The following is an 11292-nucleotide window of genomic DNA, read 5'->3' on the forward strand; positions in this document are numbered from 1 at the left end:
TCATTTTAATGCTTCCTTTGGTTGGGAGAAGAAAATAAGAAGATAGAAGCTTCTTTTGATTGGAAGAAGAAAATAAGAAGAGAGAAATATGTGAGAAAAAAAGTAAAAAGAGAGAAAGATATGAGAAATAAAGTGGATTTTGGTTGGTTGTATAGAAAAAAATATAAAGAAATGATTTTTCTCTTCGACTCTTCACTGAATGAGGATTTGTTGTCCCAAATTATGTTTCAAACCGTGCCGAGGATCAATGAAAATATTTCACGTCAATTAAAAAAATTAAATGTTCATTATTTTTTGTTTCAATATTATTGGTGCAAGACATGGTTTGAGACAATAGATTTGTGTCTCTCTTCCCATCCCATTTTCTCCTCACTTGGGAGGAGAAAGAGATTTTGTGGGGCGCTCTCCTTTTTTCTCTCTCCCCTCAAACTCTCTCCTAAACCAAATGAGAGAAAAAATGACATTTCTCATCAACTTCTCTATTCTCACTCTCTTCTATTTACTGTTCAACAAAAAAACTCCTTGTCACATCATCTATGATATGTGTCAAGCCCTCATTGAATTTCCCCCTCCAAAAAGTTTGCCACATTATCTATGACATGTGTCATGCTCTTATTGTATTTTTCCCTCCAAATGATTTACATTAAGTATCAATAATTTTCCCATGCTAATAATGATAATAATTTGAAAAAAAGTACAAGTACTTCAAATATTAAACTTCCTAATAATAATGATAATTAAACCTTCTACTAATAACATGATCAAAACCTGAAACGTGCATTAGTAAATTGTGAACAAATCATGCATGATGATGAACACGGTAATAATGATAATTAATGTATTTTTATTGTATTTTTAAACTTCTTAATAATGATAATTAAACCTTCACTTACGCTATTATATTTTTATTGATTGTTTCTTCATGTTTCAGAAACACCTCAAGGATATAAGTTTTTGTCTCAATTGTAATATTTGATTATGTATCTTCCAATAATTCAACCGCAAGAATTTGAAGTTTCTTCATTGTTCTAAAAAATGGTATGCGATTGTTCATGTATGGTAAGCTAATCATATTTGTTTACCTTTAATTCCTGGTTATGGTAAAAAAACAAAACTTTTTGTTAACTAATTAAAATACAATATGAGTACTTTTTTTTTTTGCATGTTATATTTTTATTGAATTCATTAACCATTACATATGTTATATATTTTGTTAAAAATAGAACCATGATTTTTGCTAGTTTCTATGTCAAATTCCTTCAAAAAATTTGCATTGACTTGAGCCACTAAAAAAGACATCAACTTAATTGAAAATTTTAAGAAGATAAAAATGTAACGTAACATAATCGATAATGTTGTGTAATAAATAGTTTGTTATTCTCATAAAAAAATAAGGTTTGATGTGCCGTTGCTTTTGAAAAAAGTTGGAAAATGGATCCTATGTTGGAATTTGGGATTTGAGAATTTCTTTTTTAACTTTCAATTCAAAAAATAATAATATTTATTTCTTTTTTAACTTTCAATTCAAAAAATAATAATATTTATTTCTTTTTTAACTATCAATTCAAAAAATAATAATATTTATTTCTTTTTTAACTTTCAATTCAAAAAATAATAATATTTATTTCTTTTTTAACTATCAATTCAAAAAATAATAATATTTATTTCTTTTTTAACTTTCAATTCAAAAAATAATAATATTTTATTTATCACTCATAATGTACAATTCAACACTCTATTTGTTTTATCTTTTTTTCCCTTTACTTTAATAGCTGATGTTACTCATAATATATAGTCATTCTATTAACCACTCATAATTGAAAGTGCAAAGTGTCAAAGATAGCCCTATCAATATTTTGCCTATGTTTTGATGCAGACAATGAATTAATTAAAGCTTGAAGATGGTTCAACAATCAACATGCCTAGATCTCATTGGTTATATCTAGACTAGGTTATATCAATATAGTCATATTTCTAAGTAGTCTAGGATGTGTACCTTAGTGAGTGAGTATAGGTGAGGTAAACCTAGATGCAAGTCTCACAAGCCATTATAATTGTTATATCATATTCATGAGGCATATCATCTAGTTTATTGTATGTTCATGCATTAATCTTACATGTTATGTGTGCATATTGGACATAATATAATTGCTAAAACATGTATACATATGAGTAAGTTTGCATTTTTAATCACGTGTTTAATATGTTGGTTAATCGATTAACGTGGTGACTTAATCGATTAACTCAACTATTTTCTGTTATATCTGTTTTTCTGTTACAACTGTTTTCTGTTTAATCACGTTATGTTGGTTAATCAATTAACCTAGTAACATAATCGATTAATGTGTGGGTTTTATGTTATATCTCTTTTCTGTTTTAACTGCTTAACTGAATGCAACAGTTTGAAGGGTCAAATATGTTTTGTTTAAGTTCTGGCAAATTGCAGAAACGTGTAGCTTTGCATACTATTGTTCAGAATTGATTAGAGAGCATATTTTCGTGATTTACTTTGTAATTGGCAGAGGCAGAGATGCATGTGTGAGGAAGAGAAATTAACATGTTTAGGTGATGTTATTCATGGTGTATTACATGTTGTTTTCATATGCTTAATCTCATTCATTCTTTTTTGCATGTTCATGCATTCTTATTAGAGATTTTAAGAGAAATATTTTGTGCTTACTATTTTGTATTAACTCACATATACATGATGGCTTGTGGTACTCGAGTGTAGGTTATTGAGTTTTCATTATTGTAAAATCCGAGTATTAGTACTCATTCATAACTCAAAGCATTGTAATTCAAGGATTGGGAAAATCCTAGCTGCGGTTAGGTAAGGTGTTCTTCACAAAGACGTAGAGATCTTGGGATAAAGGGTGATATCTTGGCTGGGGCCGACTCGCGGTAAGAAAGGTTTTCTTGGGAGGCGGTTTTGTGAGAGGTCAAACCAATGGTGACGATGTTCTTTAGGTTCCAAGAAAGGAGCATCCAAGTCTTGTAATTGAATTGGTGTATGTAACGATACAAGGTTTTTAGTTTAGTGAAGAGAAATCTCCCAAGATCAGAAGGGGAGACCTATATGTAGTTTGCAGTGGACTGCAAACGAACCAGGATAAAAATCCATATGTGCAAGCTGATCTCTCTTAATCTCTTTTATATTTCAAGATGTTCTAATTCGTGTTTGAAGCTGATATTTTGCATACTAATACATTGCTATATCCTTGTTAATATTGCATAAAAATATTTGTTGTATCTCTGTTTATCTGCTGGTAAATAACTGTGCAAGTAGTTGATCTGGTAATTTTAATTTTGTTGTGAGTTAATCAATTAAGCCCACTGGTTAATCGATTAACTGGGCCTTTTCAGCAAGTGTGTAAAAACCAAAAAGCGGAACTTGAGCTCCGGCACACCTATTCAACCCCTCATTAGGTGTATTATGTCACTGATATCTAACAATAATGTATATTAATTAGAAGAAAAATTGATAGTTCTCAAATGCTTCATTTCCCATAATTATAAGGAATTGAGAGCATTAATTATGATGATTTAGTTTTTACTTTAAAATTATGTATTAAAGTTGCTATAAAACTTTAAAAAATTATTTTAAATATAGTAAATGAAATACGTAGAAATTACACATTTAAATAGATTTTAAAATGTTCTCAATTAATATTATTTATTCATTTTATGTGTAATCTATCATTCATTGCAGATCATTAAAATATTATAGTGTAAAAATTGTATGGATGAAGACATATAATCATAACAATGATACAATTTCAAAATATTATAATAAACTATTTGTAATGGTATATAATCGCTAGCACAAAAAATATAATAATATTGATCTATATTAGTTAGAGTAGTTATATTATTTATTTTTTCTTTACAATTCTCATAACTACGTCATTTTCTACCTAATGACATATACATTTGTTAATTTTGACTACATAATAGATGTCATAGTTCAAAGTACTTATCCAAATTTACAAGATCACTAAAAAATAAAGAGTTTTTATAAACAAGGATAATACTTGCATCAACTATTAAAATTATTAATCAAATAAATGAATTGTTTTGAGTTTAATTCCAAGTAAAAATATTTATAATTCATTTAAATCGGTTATTAAGTTGATGTAAATATTTTTAAACTAAATAATATTAGGTGATAAAAAAGAATACAAGAGTTCTGATTCTACTGCGTGAAATGCTAATAAGGGCCAAATATTCAACTTATTAACTCATCAAGTTTTAAACTCCTTTACAATTTTTGGTCTTCCAAATCATAAAATCAAGTTCTTCCACACTATGATATTGTATATATTTAAACTTTGTTAGGTTGAACAATGAAGGATATTGAATTTTGAAGGATATATAAATTTCAAAATAATTTTTTTTTGAAGTTCTTACTTATGCTTAGTGAGACAATGCACATGTAATATGTATGTTCTTAATCATGCACCAAAAAAATACCACCTCATTCAAATGCATGGATAACTTGCTAGTTCTCTTCTATTTCTACTCTTCCAAATGAAGGGTTGAAGGTCTTTTCTTTGAAGTAGTTAAGATTCAATGTGGGAAGAGTTTTGGTCCAACAGTATGATGATTGTTGTTTAATAACTAAGATGTAATGGATTCAAATGCTGATAATAGCTCTCGAATACGGATATGTTGAATACCCTTATGTGTCAGTGTCGGACACATATCTGATACAGATATGCTCAGATTCGTGAAGGATATATATTATAGAGTACCCAAAATTAAAATAATAATAAATAAATAAACATGAAGATATGTATCTAATACGTTTTCAACAAAAAAATATGATAAGATACGTTTTATCAATTTTATGAATTATTCTACTATATTTTTTAGTTTTTGGTACTTGGAATTTTGGAGAACAGTGATTTACAATTTCCATTATATTTTCTACTTTAGATATTTTGATTTATAATTTTATCATATATTATGATTTTTTTAATATTTTATACACATATCTCTGAACATATTATATCTTATATTTTATAAAAAATACGTGTCGATGTATCAGATACATATTACATTCAACACACATATTAGTATCCATATTTCATAAGATAATAGTCTAAAATTGTGTATATCTATCATCCTCCTATTTCATTAAGCTAGGACTCAATTTGGAGTAACTATCAAGCAACTCAGACCATAGAACGCAGATGAATTGACTCTCGCCAGCTTTCTTGAAGAACAAGGGACCCATCATCAGTCCTGGTGTATATAAGATGTTAACACTCAATTTTTATCCAGTCTAATCCAAAATTAAAAATACAAAAAATAATTCAAAACAACAAAAAAAAAATTGACAAGGAGCATTTTTTTGATATCCCAATACTTTGTATTTATCTCATTTGAGTGTTAAATGAACATTGACAAAACTCTTGGTTATGTGTAATAATAAAATGTTAGAAATGATATATGAAACGTTAAGCAATGGGAAAATAAAAAAGAAGATCGATGAAGGGGTCATGAACCTTAATTGGTTCCTAATGAACACAAAATGAACTATAAAGACTGAAAAGGGGAATGAATAAATGAATAGAATGAAAGGGAAGGTTAAAGAAAATGAAGAAACATAGATGGGAAAGAAATGAACCGTGCAATATAAAGGACGAAAAGGAACTCTAACTCCTCTTCATTAATGGAGAGAGCAGTACATATCTAAGATTGCAACACATAACAAAAATAATATTTCAATAGTCCAAATTTTTATTTTTTTCTAAATTAAATATTTTATAAAAAGTAACCCTCTCATATTCCCACTACTCGATAGTCCAATATTTCAACTCACGGAGTCGGACTCATTAAAGAGGAGTGAGACTCTTCTCCATTAATGAAGAGACAAGTGCTATGTAAAAGTAAAGAAAAGGCAACACACGTTGAATGATCCCTTTTATTTAAAAGGATATTACACTTTTACCCTTCAAATACAAAGGAAAAAATCATTTGCCTCTCCATTACTTGAGAGGAGTCTCCCTCATTAAAGAGGGGATAAAAACTAATAAAAAGAATCACTATTTAGATGAAAGCCAAATTCACTAGTTACTATTATTGCTGGTAACTAAGAGAAAAAAGAGCAACAGTTACCATGTGACACTTCAACGTCTTTATTTTCAACCCCTTGCATATCCCATTACTTCACCAACGCTCATATCTAACGATTTATCTATATGGTTACTATACAATTAGTCAAAAAAACCTTAACCCTCTTCATATCCATCCAAAGATGTGGTGTAGGTTCCGGTTATGACCAAAGCCCCGACCATAAATTCACAACGCTGAGAGGGATAAGGCACAGAGGGAGAAGGAAGAGCAAATAAAAATGCACAAATTAGAAAAGGAAAAGCTATTTATTTGGGGGTGATTAGAGGCAATCTGGTTGCGTGTTGCACATGGTATTATGTGCAAGTTGTCTAGACATCTTTGCCATAATCCCTTCACTGTTATTCACTCCAATCTGTATCCATCAATTTCTCTCTCCTGTTCATTTTTTGAAAAACCATAATTTATACTCTTCATTTCACAACATCCACAGGTTCATATATGCCTATTACATTCAAAACATACACTACCGATTTCCATTCATCCAATAGCTTTCAGACTCCTACTAAAAGATTCAATATTTACATCTTTACTCGTAATAAATAAGATCCTCTCCATTAATAAAAAGATAAATATATTAGTTTCTTAGCAACCATGCAAGAAAGAAAAGAAGGAATTGAAAGAGCAAAAAGAGAAGAAAATATTGAACTTTCATTATTGGAAATCTTTCTAACAAAGGCAAAGTGTATAGACTTTATACAATAGAAAAATTGGTAGTTGCTTGAAACTCAAGCTAACATTTAAAGTAAAACTAATCATAACTACCATAACCGAAAACTATCTAATAATGAGTCATCTTCATCTTTAACATCTCCCCTCAAGCTGGAGAGTGGATACTATTAACTCTCAGTTTGGATATAAGGTAGCAAACGTGAAAAGTCGGATCTGAAGTTTGGAAGAACCACCAAAGTGTTAAAAGAATGATTCTTTCTTTTCTTTAAGAACAATGCTCATGTAGAATACCATCTTGGTTTCTTGGCATGATGAAATATGAGCAATTTTGCTCAAGAATAACAAGAGAAAAGTGAGATGAAATATGAACATTTTTGCCCAAGAATAACAAGAGAAAATTGAGATGAAATATGAGCAACTTTGCTCAAGAATAACAAGAGAATAATATGGGCAATATTTGCCTCGAGAATATTGAGAAAAATTAAGAGAAATATTGGCAAAATTTGCTCAAAAATATCAAGAAGAATATAGAGAAATAGAGAATATGAAAATCGTAAAAGATTATGATAAAGACATAATCATATTGATGAGGAAAAAAAAAAGAACATAAATTGGTGAGAGAGAATCATGACCATGCTTGAAGCTTGTTAAAGATTGGTCACCATTGGATCTTGAAAGCTTGTTGCATTGCACTTTTCTTTAATCTTGATGCTACCATTGAAAAATAATAATAGAGAAAGCCCAACACCAACAATCCAGAAGGCTTTATTAAAGAGCATGATGTATTGTGAAAATGGTGAGAAAAGAAGTGGTGATGGAAACATGAAGAGGAAGAACTTCTTCTTGTCATACATAACATGAACAAGAAAGGCGTATATGCGGAATAGATACATTGCTCTGATACCATCTTAGTTTCTTAGCAACCATGCAAAAAAGAAAAGAAGGAATTGAAAGAGCAAAAAGAGAAGAAAATATTGAACTTTCATTATTGGAAATCTTTCTAACAAAGGCAAAGTGTAGAAACTTTATACAATGGAAAAATTAGTAGTGGCTTGAAACTCAAGCTAACATTTAAAGTAAAACTAATCATAACTACTATAACCGAAAACTATCTAATAATAAGTCATCTTCATCTTTAACAAAATACTTCAATTTCTTCGTATTTTTAATGACAAATATGTTATTATAATACATTCCCCACTGCTCTCTCTCACAAACAAACTGAAGTATTTCTCTTCACATATATTCAAACTCAAGCATTGCTTTGCAAGTTGCATTGGATTATGCATGTGGCTATGTTGCTGCTGTCAACCTCTACTAGATACTAGAGGGTATACTCTTGTTGATATATTGGTTACAACTCTTGGGAGTTTGGTGGATTTCATAGATAGGAAGCCAAAACACTCGAGGGAAAGAGAACAAGTGGTAGAGAAAACCCAAATGGAAAGTGCCACCCATCTCCCATTTTTTTTGAGATGGCTAAGATCATGTCTTGTACTCTATTTTCTAAGAGGATATAAGAATTGGAGGAAGTTTCTCATTGGGTTAGTTTCACTATGAGGAAGAAGGATTTCAAAGTGAATTTGTAGTCTTTAAGAGACAAAAGAAGGTGACGCATATACTGGTGCATATTGAAACTCATTTTCTGCTAACTCTTGGAGTTAAAAAAAATTCCCAACTACTATGACATTAAGTGGGACGTGAAGGATGCCAAAAGAAACTGTACAACCCAATAGCTACACTTAGATTATAGCGGTACTTATGATGATGCCACTAGCACTTACACTTGTACTAGAGCTTATTATGCAATCACGTTTTGTCCTACTTCCCCAAGAAACATGAATTCTTGGCACCTGATGATCTGAGGCTACGTGAATGTGTTGCATGCTTGGCACTTGTACTAGAGCTTATTTTACTTATTTATATGTTCCTTTTATTTACTCATAATTCATTTATAATAATTACTAAATAATTTTTTATAATATGTAACGACTAATCAAACATAAAGTTCAACAATAATTATCTATAAAGTATTTTCACTATATTTAACGGTGTTGGATAGCCTGGTATACTGCCTATGTCGTTTTTTCTTTTCTATTCAAAAAGTGGAAAGTCGGTCTGCGACTACTTTAAAAATTTAACAATTTATGAGATTTATATAGTCCGGTCTTCAGCATGTGTCGTTTCTTCCTTGTCACTCTAAGAGTGGAAAGTTAGTCTACGACTAGTACTGTTTCTTTACTATTAATCTCTATTTCATAAGATTATAAAAATATTTCTACAATAAAAACTACGATTTTAATCAAAACAAACCAAACTAAGTCAAGCCAAATCAAACCAAACAAATTAACCACCTTTATATCAAGAATTATATAGTCTGGATTTTCATATTGCACCTAGGGATACGTAGGATCAAGATAAACTCTTGTCGCACACAAATATAAAAAATAAAAAGTATTTTGTTTTATTAATCAAATTTTAAATAAATAATTTTTAAGGGTATAAAAGTCTTTGTTATTAGTGAGGGTACCGTTTTACTACGGGCGGATGAGGTGCTAATACCTTTTTCGATCTGTAATCGACTCTCCAGTTCAGAATCTCTGTTTAAAGACCATTTTCATCCAATTCGGACATAAAAAAGTTTTCTACGTTTTAACCGCAAAAAATGTAATGTCTACTCCAAATCAATTGGGAGAGGTAGAAATCGAATTTGGCTCTTACTAAGTCACAGAGCCGGTTTTCCAACCAAAAATCGGGTCACGACACACGAGATAACAAATTTGGCGGTTGAGAGGAAACATGTAGTAGCCTACAACTCAGAATCTTTGGAGCATCAAGAGTATTCTTAGATGTTTTGAATTGGTTTCTGGGTTAAAAGTGAACTATCAAAAGAGCTCTTTGTTTGCCATTGAGGTTTCTGAGTTATTCACTTCAGCAGCAGCTAACTTCCTAGCTTGTAGGATTGGTTCTTTTCCCTTTCTCTATCTGGGGTTCCGGTCGGGGCGAATCCTAGGAGAGTGGAAACTTGGCAAAATACTATTGAGGTTGTGAATAGAAGACTAACATCTTGGAAATGTAAGCATATTTCTTTTGGAGGGCGTGTAGTTCTCTTGAATTCTATGCTTGCTAATATTCCTACATACATATTATCTCTTTACAAAGCTCCGAAAAAATTTTGGGCAAGCTTGTTAGTATTCAAAGAAGGTTTCTTTGGGGGAATAGAATTGGTGGTAAAGGAATCGCTTGGATTTCTTGGGATGAGGTGTGTAAACCAAAGTCCCTTGGTGGTTTAGGGGTTAGAGATATTTCCCGTTTTAATGATTCACTTTTAGGGAATTGGAGATGACGCCTATTGCAGGAGAAGGATGCTTTTTGGGTAAAGGTCATTCAGTCGAAATATGGAGCTAATTTAGCTTTATCTGCTAATAGATCTGCTTCTACGTGGTGGAAGGATTTATGTAAAGTAGGTTCTATTCATCGTAATGGTAGGGGTTGGTTTGATGAGAACATTTGGAGGACTCTAGGGAATGGTTCGCAAATTCTTTTTTGGATGGATATTTGGGTGGGGAACCAGAGTTTGAAAGAGATCTTTCCAAGACTTTTTGCTTTAGCTTTGAATAGAAGGGCAACCGTGGGGGATTGTGGTATTTGGATTGACGATAAGTGGTCTTGGGAGGTCAAATGGCGCAGAGATTTGTTTGACAGAGAGGAAACCTTGGTCCAGAATTTGTATGACCTTATTTTACCGCATGCCTGTAAAAAGAACACCGAGGACAATTAGAATTGGAGTCTACATGCATCTGAGAAGTATGTTGCCAAATCCGCTTATCTCATCCAAGGGGATCAAAGTCATTCACCTTTAGGTACTATTTTAAATAAATGTTGGATTGATTGTGTGCCATCAAAAATCTATTGTTTTGTGTGGAAATTACTTAGACTTAGGCTTCCCACTAAGTTGGAACTTTTCAAGAGACAAGTTCTTCTTAATGTTGATGAAGCTAAGTGTGCCATTTGCTTGAATCATGAAGAATCTATTGAGCGTCTTTTTCTAACTTGTGAATTTGCTTCAGCTGTTTGGAAAGGAGTTTATTGTTGGCTTCAAGTGTCAACTTCAATTCCAACATATTTAATTGATTGCTTTAATATGCATGATGTTGTCATGTCTACTACCAAAGGATCACATCTCTGGAGGATGATTTGGTTTACGGTTGTTTGGTCTATTTGGATTATACGGAATGATGTTATTTTTTTTAGATAAGCATGTGAGCTATGTTCATATTATAGATTTGATTCAAGCTAGATCTTGGACTTGGTTTTTGGTAAAAGTAGCTCCTACATCATTAGTTTTTGCTAATTGGTATAATGACCCAAAATCTTGTATTTTGCTTTCTTCTAAAAAGATCAACTTTTGATCTTTTCCTTTGAAATTTTTTTTTTGAAAAATGGGGATATGTATAAAATTTATTTCCTTTTTAAAACCTTCAT

The sequence above is a fragment of the Lupinus angustifolius genome, chromosome LG20 (assembly GCF_001865875.1).
Source record: "Lupinus angustifolius cultivar Tanjil chromosome LG20, LupAngTanjil_v1.0, whole genome shotgun sequence".
In the NCBI taxonomy this organism is placed as follows: Eukaryota; Viridiplantae; Streptophyta; class Magnoliopsida; order Fabales; family Fabaceae; genus Lupinus; species Lupinus angustifolius.